A 14835-nucleotide genomic window follows, 5' to 3' on the forward strand; every position below is an offset into this window, starting at 1 on the left:
AAGACTGAGGGAGTGTGTCACCCCTAGACCTGCCTTACAAGAAATGTTTAAGGGAGTTCTTCAAGTTGAAATGAAAACATGCTAAAAAGCAATGCAAAAGCATATGAAAGCATAAATCTCATTGGTAAAGGTCAGGTAAATATATATACAAATACAGATAAATGTAACAGTATAGTGGTGGTGTAATTACTTTTAATTCTAATATATCAGTTAAAAGATAAAAATTTGTTAATGGATACACAATACAAAAAGAAGCAAACTGACTACCAGGACACAAAATTGGGGCAGGGGGAAAGTGGAGAGTTTTTTGTATGCAATTGAAGTTAAGTTCAATTTTAAATAAATGGTCATAACTACAAGATATTTTATGCAAGACGCAAGCTAACCACGAGGAAAAAATTTATCATAGATACACAAAAGATAAAGAGAGAAGAATCAAAGCAAATCACTACAAAAAAAAATCATCAAATAATAAAGGAATATAGCAAGAAAGAGAGGGACAAAACTCCAAAAGAGACAGAAAGCAATTAACAAAATGACAACAGTTAGTCTTCATCTATCAGCAATTACTTTATATGTAAATCAATTAAATTCCCCAATCAAAAGTCATAAAGTGGCTGAACGGATTAAAAATAAAAACAAACAAACAAGCAGAAAAACCCAAGATCCAGTGATATGCTGTTTACTATAGACTCGCTTTAAATTTAAAGACACTCATAGGCTGAAAGACACTCATAGGCTAAATATATAAAACAAATATACATAGATACAAAGGCAGAAACTGACAGCAATACAATAAAAATAAGGGACTTCAATACTCTATTTACAATACTGGATAGAGCATCCAGATAGAAAATCAGTAAAGAAACAGCCAACTTGAACAACACTATAAACAAAATGGCCCTAACAGACATATACAGAACTTTCCACAGAACAGCAGAAGAACACACATTCTTCTCAAGCACACATGAAACATTCTCCAGGACAGATCACATGTTAGGTCACAAAACAAATCCTGACAAATTTAGGAAGCTCTGTATCATTCAAAGTACATTTTCTGACCACAACAGAATGAAACTAGAAATCAATAACAGCAAGAACATGAGAAAATTCACAAATAGGGGAACTAAGCAACACACTCATGAACAATTGTTGAGTCAAAGAGGAAATCAAAAGGGAATTTTAAAAGTATCTCAAAACAAATGAAAGTGAAAAAACATGTCCCCAAAAGGATGAGATGCAATAAAAGCGTTCTCACCACACACGCACACACACACACAAAATCACCACAATCAAGATAAATAAACACTCCTAAGTGTTTATCTTGTGTTTATCTAAGTGTTATCTAAGTGTTCATCTAAGTTATCTTATCTAAGTGTTTATCTCTCCCTCACTCCCCTCTTTGGTCTTCCTCCCCATCCCCAGGCAACTACTGATCTGCTTTGTATCACTATAGTTCAGTTTGCATTTCATATAATTTTATATAAATGAAATAATACGATATGTAATTTTTATGGCTTCTTGGGAAATCACATCTTAATTATCTCTTTATTCCTAGGGCTAAGCACAGCCACCCAATCAGTGAGTCAACAAATATTTTAGAGTGCCTACTATGTGCTAGGTTTTGGCCACACTATTCTAGGAACATAACACGTGTTCAAAAAATGCTTGATGAATGATCCCGTGAATTCAGGTAGCATAGACTCTTTTTTTTCACTGAGATACATTCATATACCATAAAATTAATCTTTTTAAAGTGTACAAGTCAATGGGCTTTAGTTTGTTTACAAAGTTGTGCAACCATCACCACAATCTAATTTGAGAATATTTCCCTCACCCCATACTCATTTGTAGTCATTCCCCATTTCTCCCATCCCCCAGCCCCTGGCAACTACTAATCTACTTTCTCTATATATAGATGTGCTTATTCTGGACATTTCTTATAAATGGTATTATTACACTATGTAGTCCTTTGTGACTGGCTTTTTTTGCTCAGCATAATGTTTCCAAGATTCATTCTTGTTGCAGCGTATGTCAGGATTTCCTTCCTTTTTGTGGCTGACTAATATACCACTTCATTTATCTATTGAACAGCAGATAGACATTTGGGTCGTTTCCACTTTGGGGCAATTATGGATCATGATCTCATGAACATTCAAGAATAAGTTTTTGTGTGAACATATGTTTTCAATTCTTGGGTATGTACCTAGGAGTGGAATTCCTGGGCCATATGTTAACTCTGCGTTTAATTTTTTGAGGAAATTCCAGACCATTTCCCAAAGTGGCTGCATCAGTTTACATTCCTAGCAGCAATGTTTGAGGGTTCTAATTTCTCCACAACCTTGTTAACACTTGTTATTGTCTGTGTTTTTTATTCCAGCCATCCTAGCGGGTGTGAAGAGGTATCTCATTGTGGTTTTTATCAGCATCTCCCTAATGACTAAGGATGTTGAGCATCTTTTCACTTGCTTATTGGCAGCACAGACTCTTATTAATTCATTAATTTATTCATATATTTGAGCCCCAGCTTTGTCAGTTCTGTGTGATCTTCGAAAAGTTACTTAGCTTCTCTGGACTCGGTTATAAAGTGGGAATAATAATCTCTGTCTGACAGGATTGTTGAGAGGACCAGAATTAATATGTGTAAATCTCTTGGCACAAAGTAAGAACTCCATGGAAACAGAACAGATGTGAATCAATATGATGAGTAAGTCAGATTACATTTGAGTATTTGACTAGGTAGAGATGGCAAGAAAGGAGATTCCAACCAGAAAAATGAGTGTGAGCAAAGAGAAAAAGCCAATGGGATGTGTGTGAGGAATTTAAGCAATGCATCCACCTAACTAGGGCAGCAGAGGTCTCATTCAGGAGGAGAAATGGCAGAGAAAGAAGTAGAAGGAAGGATGGGTCCAGACTCTGAGGGCAACAGGGTCAGGGCAAGGAGGGCGCCTCGTTTGATCCCATGACGTGCTGCGCCGCGGTTGTCTGGGCACACTGAGATGACAGAGCTTCCTCCGGGGCCACGGGCTGGGAGTCCTCACGGGTCATCCTTCAGGTCACGGGATGTTTGCGGGAGCATCCTCTGACCCACCTGGTAGGAGGTCCATGAGGACCAGCAGCTTTAGAATTTGACCAAAGGCACCCCTTGGGGCAGTCTGCTGGCCGGCCCTGGCTGGACATGGGTTGGGCAGATACAGTCACCCCCTTCTGTATCCTTTGTCTGTTTCCCTCCTAACAGGGACCTGACCAGACGAACCCTGCGGGAAGACCTGGTATCACACCTCAGTATGGGTCTAAGCTGTTATTTCTCTAGGGGTACCTTCACCCCAAACAACCCTTCCCATTACAACTAGTTAGAGAACTCACAGTCTTCACAGCTTTCCCAGACCCTGTGAAGATGGCTCCAGGAAGACGTCGACCATCAACAGGGCCATACGCTAAAACTCAGAGACTGGTTTCTCTTCTCCCCACGTGTTTATAAACAGTCTACAACACAACCACCAATTACTGGGGTGGGTCCGTGTGGACGAGGGGGTCAGGTTAGGGGGCAGAGGCAGCAGATTCCCCCCATGACCTCTAACTGTCACCATGGATGCTCCCCAAGTTTCATTTCAGAAACCACCCAGGACCCACTACTCTCACGTCACAGCAGCGAAGGGCAAGTTAGTGCCCGAGCTTGTCCCTGCTCCCACTTACATTTTCCTGGTTTTAAAACAGTCCAAACCTGGAATCGTACAAGTGGCTGCTCTGTTGAAGGGGCTTTTACGGAGTCCACGTCTTCAGAGAATCAGACGTCTTTTTCCACACGGGTGGTAGAAAGTCCAGGACAGGAGACCTGTGGAAACGGAAGACAAAAATGCTCATCTGTCCCGGGCATTGCTGTTGGCAGTGCCAGCTCTATCACGTTCCCCCTGCGGGCCTGGGGGGATGGGGAGATGGTGCCACAGCTCTGCCCCCTGGGGCCGGCCATCCCCGGGCTCCCCCGAGAAGCAGGCGGAAGGGAGGCTGGCATGGACGTGATCGAACGGGACTGACTTCCCTGAGGGCTCGGCCCAAACTCGGGACGCGAGGCTCCTCTGTCTCCTGGGCTGAGGTCACCTTGGGTTGGAAGCAAGTTCTCCAAAACAAGTTGTTAGCTTCTCACGTCATGCAGGAGAACACGGTGAGTCCAGAACATGCATGTCCTGATGGTAACAGAAACAGGAGCTCACGCGTAGGGGAGGAGCAGGGGCTGCAGAAGTGTTGACATTCCAAGTCAGGATCCCTGGTGATTGAGCCTCAGATAATCCTGTGTTTATCTTTGCCAGGAAGGGACTCACCCCTACGGCTCAGAACACTCAGAATCACAACCCCTGATGAAGCCACTGGATGCATGAGGGCACCTTTCCAAGGTGGCCACCGCGCACGGCCAGCCCGGAGGGAGAGAGCCCACGCACGTATCCACTGCACTCCGGCCCCTCGGGTCGGAGGCACCGAGAGCAGCCCTGGCAGCACCTGGGGCCCCCTCACACCCAGGCTGAGTGTAGCTACAGCGCCATCCCTCCGCCTGGCGCTTGTCACTCAGGCAGAGAGGCATCAGAGTGCCAGGCTCCTGTTTGACGTTCCCCCGGGAGCCCCCCTTGGGTTTGGGGAGCTGGGCCTGGGACGCCCTCTGCTCTCCCCAGGCCCTGTTCACCCCCAGCTACAGTCAGGCTGCCCAGCGCACCTGGCCCTCTCCACGCTCATTCCGCTGCATTATTTATTCAAACCAGCGAGGCCTATTTATAGCTCCTCTGAAAGGCAGCAGCCGCTCAGTTCCAGGGAAAGTGGAACACTGAGACATTCAAGAGTGTTTTCATTCATCTGTCGATGGACACTTAAGTCACTTCCATGTCCTGTAAGTAGAGCTGCAAGGAACATTGTGGTACATGTCTCTTTTTGAATTATGGTTTTCTCAGGGTATATGCTCAGTAAAGAAGATGTGGCACATATATACAAGGGAATATTAGCCATAAAAAGAAACGAAATTGAGTTAATTGTAGTGAGGTGGATGGACCTAGAGTCTGTCATACAGAGTGAAGTAAGTCAGAAACAGAAGAACACATACCGTATGCTAACACATACATGTGGAATCTAAAAAAAAAAAAAAGAAATGGTTCTGAAGAACCCAGGGGCAGGACAGGGATAAAGACGCAGACGTAGAGAATGGACTTGAGGACACAGGGAAGGGGAAGGGGAAGCTGGGACGAAGTGAGAGAGAGGCATGGACATATATACACTAACAAATGTGAAATAGATAGCTAGTGGGAAGCAGCCGCATAGCACAGGGAGATCAGCTCGGTGCTTTGTGACCACCTGGAGGGGTGGGATAGGGAGGGTGGGAGGGAGATGCAAGAGGGAGGGGATATGGGGATATATGTATACATATAGCTGATTCACTTTGTTATACAGCAGAAACTAACACACCTTTGTAAAGCAACTATACTCCAATAAAGATGGTAAAGAAAAAAAAAAAAGAGTGTTTTCAAAAGAAAAAAAATATCCTCTCACCTACTCAGGAGATTGCTGTCCCGATGCATCTTCCAAAACTAGGCCTCCCTGGCTGCGCTCCCGGCCCCGGCTGCTGAGGGTGAGAAAGCTCAGCCCTTCTCCAGCACCTCCCGCCACCCAGGACCCCGCTGTCACTCCCTGAACATGCGTCCACCCGCTAGAAATGGATGGGGCCGAGAGAAACGACTACATAACAAATAGCAAATCAATGACAGTGATTCTGGACGCTCTGTAGCTCTGTTCTCCACAGCATCTCCAAAAACCATTTTATTTTGCTCATTATTTTTTTTCAACCATCTTTATTACATGTGTTCTTAAACAGTCCTCCTCAGGCAGCGCAAAGTGGCTATCAGATCCATTCCCTGAAATAACACTCCCCTCGACGGAGCAAGCAAGTAGCCAAACCCATTTTATTTTATTTACTTATTTTTAAAAATATTTATTTATTTCGCTGCACCGTGTCTCAGTTGCGGCATGCGGGATCTTTTGTTGCGGCACATGGGATCTAGTTTCCCGACCAGGGATGGAACCCAGGCCCCCTGCATTGGAAACGTGGAGTCTTAGCCACTAGACCACCAGGAAGTCCCCAAACCCATTTTAAATATCGCCTCTTTAATGTTTTAAGTCTCCTGCGAGGAAGTCCAGACACAGTGTTTTGCCTGAAATCTCACAAATTTGTCTGATGCTTAATGAGAATGCCGTGAGTCCAAACAGGTTCTCAGGCAATCAGGACATTTGGGAGCTGGGTGGCAGAAACTGTGTGCAGAGTTTGGAGACAGGGCAGCTGAGTGAGTCCAGCTGGAGAACGTAGGACAGTAGAGCTGTCAGTAGACAGTGTGGGCTCGAGGGGCAGGCCATCCAAGACCTCACCGCAGACTTCGGAGTTACTGGCATGTGATTTCAGGCAAGTTGCATATGTCTTGTAAGCCCAGGGGTCCTCACGACTTCATATCACATTGCTGTGTTACACGAGACAGTCCGGGCCCCGTGCCTGACACATGGGAAGCGTGGATCACGTGTTCGTGGTTACTAGTAGTGCTGCAGATGGGGAAACCAAGGTACTGAGGACCCAAGAGACTTGTCCAAGGCCACGCAGCCCCAGGACCCCCGATTCCCAATCCAGGCTTTATTTTTTACAATTGATTGATTGTGGTACCAGGCTGGTAAGAGGGCTAAACAAGGCAGGTGGCCCAAAGTCCCAGGCATCTGTGAGCACTCAGGAACTGACGATAAGAAAATACATGAAGGAGAAAGAACCGTGGAGGGCCTTGGTGCCTCAGGCAGCATTTTGGGTCAGCTCAGGATCTCACATCTCTCCTGTTGTGAATAAAGCCCATCCCCAGCTGGCTAATCTGAGGCCTTCGGGGAGGTGGAAGGGGACACTTCTAACTGCAGGAAAAGGAAGGCGGCAACTCCAGGCCCCGGGACCCTGAGAAAAGTGGGCCATCGGGCCAGGCCTCGCCCTCAGAGAGCTAACCAGCTAGAGAGGCCAGGCAAGAAAAACATGAAACTGTGAAAGAACAACGCAAGGCAGAACCTTGTGCCAAGGGGTGAGAGCTCACGGCCCTGAGCAACCAGGGAGGGGAATAAATCGTCATTCACGGCTTCATAAAGACAGGAAGACTTAAGCTAGGCTTTTGTATCAGACAGGACCTAATAGTTGACTGCAACTATCAGAACTTCAACTCAAACCGGCTGGCGCACCAAAGGGGTATGGTTGTATTTTGGGGGATTTTTTGTTGTTGTTGGTGGTGGTGGTGGTGTGGACCATTTTTAAAGTCTTTATTGAATTCGTTACAGTATTGCTTCTGTTTTAGCTTTTTGGCCACAAGGCATGTGGGATCTCAGCTCCCCAACCAGGGATCAAACCTGCACCCCCTGCATTGGAAGGCAAAGTCTTAACCCCTGGACCCCCAGGGAAGTCCCAGGGGTATGTTTTTAAAAGGATAGATAGGACCGTACAGACTTGTTCCGTAAGTGAGCCAAGGATGCCCTGTGTGTTGGCCCCTAGGCTGTTTATTTCTTCACTGAAGGCTGAGACCTGTTAGCTCAAAGTCCATAGACACCAAACTCAAATTTTTATACATCTGATTATTTAAAAAATAGTCCAAAGGAGCACATGTTTAGCCATTTAGAGATGGCCTGCTTTGCATCCCCCGTGGAATCTCATCCCACATCGCTGGCCATTGGTCCGACAGAACCTATGGTTATAAGACAAGCTGCTGAGGCCCTTAAGGCTCGCTGAGCCAGAGACACCCTGTTGGGCTGCTGAGCGACATCACCTAGATATGTGAGCCCCCTCTTCCATCCTGCTCTTTCCCAAAATTTCCCTGCTCCACTTCCCTTCTGGATGGGTCCATGCTCCCTGTCCCACACAACCCCGTCTGTCCAAGTACCACCCAATAAAGCTTGTGCATTACTGCCTCTCCTAATCATACTTTTTTCCTTGATCAACCCCAAAGCCCTCAAGCCCCCTACAAGACTCAAAGAAAACTAAACAAATATATCTAAGGAAGGAAGGCACTAGAGCATCTGGGATACCCCCATAGCGACTACATCCAGACTCTTTTTCTTTAATTTTTGCTTCATTTATCGTAGACTGTCTTTCCCCACGAGTGGGAGGCAATGACCTTGCCCTGGGCCAGCAGGGTCAGGGCGTTCTGGTTGCTGGCTCCAGTGAGAGCCATGACTGCAGCTGGCGGGGAGGCCCCTCCCAAGGTCTGGAAACAGACGCTGTGAGGGGAAACTGCGTGCAAAGGCTTATTGGACAGCTCCTGGGACACACCTGTAAGGACGAAACAAGGCAGGATTGGGCAGTGGTTCCACCTGAGGCTGGCCTGATCCTCCGGGCAGCTCTGGAGCTGAGAGTGTAACCAAGCAGGACCCTATGGGGCCTTTCCGGACAGACCACACTGCCCCCCACCATGTCCTCTACCTGCCTCTTGTTTGTAGAAAAACTAGCCTCTAAGGCCTTCCCTGAGTCCCAAAGAATAAATTTAATCAGAAAAATGAGAAAATGCAAAAATAAAGGGAAACAGTCAAGCAAGACAAAATAATAATAATAGTTATTTAACAAAGCCAAGAACCTTTAGTTCCTCCTGAGCCATGTCCTTTGAGCTGTTTTGCAGACACTGAAACTCCCACCAGGTGGAAGAAGTTAGTTAACTGCTACCCACAAGCACGTGGGAACCAGAAGGGTGCTGATGTTGATTCCCTATTACCTCACCACCAATCAATCAGTTTAAGATCTCTGGGGGCTTCCCTGATGGCGCAGTGGTTGAGAATCTGTCTGCCAATGCAGGGGACACGGGTTCGAACCCTGGTCTGGGAAGATCCACATGCCACGGAGCAACTGGGCCCATGAGCCACAACTACTGAGCCTGCGCGTCTGGAGCCTGTGCTCCCAACAAGAGAGGCCGCGATAGTGAGAGGCCCACGCACCGCGATGAAGAGTGGCCCCCGCTTGCCGCAACTAGAGAAAGCCCTCGCACAGAAACGAAGACCCAACACAGCCAAAAATAAATAAATTAATGAAAAAAAAAAAAAAGATCTCTGCCTGTCTGCACCACGATGGTTCAACCTGCTTCCAACCCAGATGCCAAATGACCATAAAAGGGTAGAAAAGAGGTGGCACTCCAGTTCCAAGAACCTTGCCTATTCCCAGAAAACCAAGGCATATGCCTCCCCCTCATTAATTTTGCCCTTAAAATCTTGTCTTCATCGTTCCCCAGGTGAGAAGTTGATTTGAGTGCTAAGTTCCAACTGGCCATTGAATAAAGCTTGCACTGCTTCAGCTTTGCTTTTTGCTTTTGGTTGCATGAACCGGAAGGGTAAAAGAACCTTCCCCACCAAGGCAGGGGACCTCAACCAGGCTAGGACCCAAGTGGGGGTCCATATGACCTAATTCGATTACACGAGTTGTCTCAAGCTGAGACAAGGGGACCAGGCCCCTGTGTCCCCATTGTTCTGGGCCTTTTCTCTAGGAGAGGGTGTAACCTTCAGATCTCTGAAGCTGAGGGTCAGGCCCAGTGAAGGACACAGCTGTGAACCATCGGCAGCTGATATTCCTAGACATCAGGGAAGGGGTTCACTGTCCCTAAAGAGGGTACTGGGGCAGGGAACCACAGCACACAGGACTGTCCACCCCTTGCATGGCTCAGACTTACTTGCTTCTCATGATGAATTTGTCCCTTATGGGAACAGCTGCTTCAGAATTTTCATTGGTCTTGTTTTGACAGAAATTTACAAGAGAAGGTTGTAGGTTGCTCTTGAGGTTATAACTGATAATTATCATCCTCTCTTCCTTAACCCATTCTAGATTTAACCCACCCTTGCCCGGGGCCTGTCATGATGACCCAGACCCTTATCCTTGAGGGGTTGAGACCCTGGTTACCATAATCTCCTCAGGCCATTGCTGATGGCCATTTACCATTAAAACTAGACGTAGAAGCACCGAGAGACTCCTGTTGGTCACCCGAATGCTAAATGTGTTCTTCCCTGCTCTCTGGTGCAACACCAGTCCTACCTCTTCCTGATGACTAGGCTCAACAATCCCTGCCAGGATGGTGACTCTTTCCCTTGCCTTCAGACCCTAAAGTAATGGAGAGGGGAAGCCCAAACTCCCAAAGTGGTCCTTGAGAGTATTGGTAAGTGTGGCTACTCCTATTCAGTCCCAAAGGGACACAACACCATATGGTCATTGATGTAGGTTGTATATGCATCCTGGAGGATGATCCCATCCTCACAGGGTGTCATCTACAAGCTGCATCTTTGAGATGCATTCTCTCTCAGGCTGGTGGCTTCTGGGTGATGCAGTATGTAACAGGACCAGTGGCTTCTTTGTGCCCATGGCCACACTTTCTTTTCTGTAGAGTAAGTCCCTCGGCCTGCAATAACATTTACAGGATCCTTTTGTAAGTGGATGAAATAATGGCCAAGGTCTCATGGACAGGAAAGGCAAACCCAGAAGAATGTACGTCCTCCCACTCAAATCAATTGTACCAAGTGGAGAGTTGGTCTCCGCGAGGGATGGTGCTGTGTCGGGGCTCAGTGTTGGCCCCCGCTGCTGGTAGGGTGGACATTTGACGGTAGCAGTATCTAGATGAGACTTGGTGAGTGGAAGCTCTTGTGGTTTGGCCCGTGTATAAACTCCATCTCTGCCACGGAGCTACTCTGTTCACTTGGCCCTTGTACCAGCTCTGGAGCGGCTGATGTGAACTTGCTGAGTCATTCTGCCTAGTTTGTTGTTTGGAGCCTTTCCCAAGGTGGATACTCTTTAGTGGGCATTAATGGGTGATGTTCTCTTATGGTTCCATCCAGACGTCTTTGTTCTCAACTTTCCAATCCTTCTCTTTCCAGGCCCTGACCAACCAGCCGGGCCACTCACAACTGCCCATGAGTCTCAGTCTATTCTTATTTTAAGCCTCTTCTTTTTCCACAGTTGGGTGACCAGGTATGCTGCCTGGATCTCTACCCCTTCAGAAATTCAGTGGCTACTTCAGAGCCACCTCCAAACAGTGCAGCTGCCATCTATTTTTGACAAGCAGACCCATCCACAAACCAAGCTCAGCATTTTCCTTTCCACTGGTCATAAAGGAACCTCCCATCCAGCCATCACTGTGAGCTGGAGGCAAGGCCAGTGCAAAAGTGATGGATGCCATGGAGGTTGGGGCTCCCAGTGCACACAATTTACATGCACCTTCGGACTCTCCTTGTGCTTAATCTCAGATGTACCATTTCCACATTTTGATGGATTGTTGCTGAGCCACCTGACCTTATGATTTGGTGTGTCTACAGAATCCAGTTCAGGATGGGCAGGTCTGGCCATGTGGTCACCTTGATGCTCCATTTACCAAGACCTAATAGAGAGCCTACAGCTGTTTTTTCAAATGGTGTACCATTCTCTGTATAGGTGGCATGGCCTTGCTCCAGAATCTTAGAGGTCTGACCTGTGATTCTCCTATTGAGGTCACCATCAACTCTACAAAGCATCCTTTCCCACCACAGATAGCTTTGGTGTCTGGGTCTTCTGAAGCACATGGCCCAAGCAGCAGAGCTGCATGTATTGCTGCCTGGGCCTGCTGCAGCACCCTTTTCTGCTCTGGACCCCACTCAGATCTTGTATCCTTCCATATTACCCAGTAAATTGGTCAGAGCATCTTTCCAAGTATGGAATATGCTACCTCCAGAAGCTCAAGAGGCCTACCAGGCATTGTACTTACTTAATAGTGGGAGGTATGAGATGTAATCATCTGTCTTTTACTTTGGAGGGCACTGAAATGCGGGAGGGGACTGAATCCCCACACAATTTTTTCTCCCACTTTTTGGAGTGAATGACTCATCTCGTCTTCCAATGTCACTTTTTGCTCATCTGGTCTATTTTACATTATGCCATTGATATAGTGGACCAATGCGATACTCTGTAGACTGTCCAGATGGTCCAGATCTCTCTGGACTACATTCTGACAGAAAACAGGAAAGTTGGGATAATTCTGGGGCAAGACCATAAATGTACACTCTTGTCTGTGCCATGTGAGCATGAACTGTTTCCGATCCTTCTCCGAATAGATTGGACAAGAACTCACTCAGCAGGTCAGTGGCCACATACCACATGCTGGAGGTTAATCTAGCAAAGACATCACATCCAACACAGCAGCTGCAGTTGGCACTGCTACTTGGTTAGCTTTCTGATTACCCACTGTCACTGGCCATGATCCACTGATTTTTGCAGAGGCCAGACCGGTGAGTTTCATTGGGTTATCACAGAACCATCACTCCTGCGTTCATTATGTTTTTGAAATTAGCTCTAATCCATGGAATGTGGCATTCTTTTTTTACTTATTGACTTACCATGGGCCAGGGGAGGAGTGGTTTAGACCTTCTCCTTGGCCTTTCCTGCTTTAATACCTTTCAGCCTACAAGCCAAAGAACCAATCTGAGGGCGCTGCCACCTACCTAGAATGTCCATTCCAGTTTTTCATTTAGGAACCAAGAAAATGACTTCCCAATGGACCCCCTGTAAATCATACCAGGGCCAGGACCCCAGATATCAATGGCAATCCAGACCTTTGAAAGGGCTGGGAATTCCCTTTGCCTTCAATGTACAGTATCCAAGTAAATGGCAGTAGATCCCACTGGGAGAAGGTCTGGTGTGATGGTTAATCTCACATGTCAACTTGACCATGCTATGGTGCCCATATCTTTGGTTAAACACCAGTCCAGATGTTACTGTGAAGGTATTTTTTAGACGTGATTATCATTGAAATCAGTAGACTCTGGGTAAAGCAGAAGGCCCTCTGTAATGTGGGTGGGCCTCAGCCAATCAGTTGAAGGTCCTAAGAGTAATGACTGAGGTTGCCTGAAGAAGAAATTCTCCTTAAGACTGCAACGTTGACTCTTTCCCGAATTTTCAGGCTGCTGGCCTGCCTTATGGATTTCAGACTTGCCAGCCACCACAACTGCATGAGTGAAATTCATGCAAATGAATTCAGATCTCTCTCTCTCTCTCCCCCTTATATTACATTGTATTGTATTATGTTATATTATTGATGTATTATATTATATTATATTGTACTGTATTATATTATAGGCTCTGTTTTGCTTCAGCACCTTGATGGATACATCTGGGCAATTACTATCCAACACATTTGCTGCATTGTTGAAGTGACCTTCCTCAAAGAGACTTTGTCTCTCCTTCAGTCACTGGGTTCCAGATCTGAGAACTGGCTCAGGCCCAAAAACTGGGCAAAGGATTTTGACTTTCTATTGCGACAACTGCCTTGGCCTTCTGATCATCCATCCTTGCTTTCTTTCCATTCCGTAAGTTAAGCCACACCCTTGTCAGGTGCCTATTTATCTCACCTCTGAGAACCCCATGTTTTATGAACCAGCTCTTTGGCTTGCTGCACATCAGCTCCCTTGCTGTCATTCAGCCTTGCCCTTCATTGTGATAACTGTGCCCATCTTGCTTCTGATGGTTCATTATCACCCTCTGGCCTCTATTATTTCAGGATCCTATCATTCTTTTTGCTACCATCAACCCTGGCAGACAGAGGATGGCTTCGCTGAGCTTCTCAGCAATGCTGGAGCCCCTTCCCAAGGACATCCTTGCGGTCTTGGTAAACAGGTGTCCTCCGGGCCTCTCACAGGACAGAGTCAGCTCTGGGTTCTCAGCCTTACGTAGTCTGTCCATCTTAGCACGCCCATGTCTCTGAGCCCTTTGATGCCTTCCTCTACGATCTGCCAAAGAAGTCATGGCATTTGTTTTGATTCATATGAGCCATCACTTTTTCCAAACTTTCAAAAATCTAATAGCAGCATATTAGCAGTTTTCCAGGATCTTCTCCAGGGTGCTTAATCCTCTATCATGGGAAAAACTCCCATGCTAATAAACAATCTTTCACCCAACTTTATCTTCTGTCTCCCCTTGATTGAGCACCTTCAAGATACCATGCCATGCATCCACTCTCCCGCTTCTGCAGGAACACGTCAGCCAGATCCTGCTGCTTCTCTGTCCCTCTCTTCCCTTAACAGACCCAGCACCCCATCAAGAGGGCTGAGTTGGGATTTGACTCCTGTAATCTGTCTGGCTACCAGGATGGGAGGTGGAGTAGAGCTTAAGGGAGATAAGCAGTGTCTTAGAAGAGACCAACTCACTTGAGGACCCTGCACAATCTCAGAGCAAGAGGTGGAGCCATCTTCTAAGAAGGGGAAATGAACCAATTCTACAGGACCAGCTAGCTCAGGGGAGCCTGGGCATTCAAGGCTCTCAAATGCGTCTACCCAGAGACCCTCATTCCAAGATTCAGAGGTCTATTCCTTCCCCATTAAGGCCTTGATCTTGGTATAGAAGACCTCCTGGCGGTGGGAACTCAAACGTCTCTGAAGCTCCTCTACTTGTAGGATTCAGTTCTGAGCCTGGCCCTCCACTCTGTCTGCCCTCCAGCTGTAAGAGATTAAGGTTTCCTTAAATGCTGCAAAGAAACTTTTTGACTTTCACATTTTGCCCTGAATTGATGGTTAATCACCCTGACTGTCATTATCTTTCATCAATGAATCAAGGGCACTTAGCAACAGCCATCCAATTTCGTAGTCCTTATTGCTACCATTTTTTCATCCTGGTGGATCCCGGCCCACTTTGCCACTGGTGAACATTATAACAGCTGCACCTCTACAGCATGCAGCCCTATCCACATTTCTCCTATCACTGGTGATGGGATCTTTGTGCCAACTCTGCATTCTGAATGATCCAAGTCTACAGTCCCACTGAAATGACTCTAAAGAGTTTACTTCCCTACGACCACTTCT

The sequence above is a fragment of the Eubalaena glacialis genome, chromosome 1 (assembly GCF_028564815.1).
Source record: "Eubalaena glacialis isolate mEubGla1 chromosome 1, mEubGla1.1.hap2.+ XY, whole genome shotgun sequence".
In the NCBI taxonomy this organism is placed as follows: Eukaryota; Metazoa; Chordata; class Mammalia; order Artiodactyla; family Balaenidae; genus Eubalaena; species Eubalaena glacialis.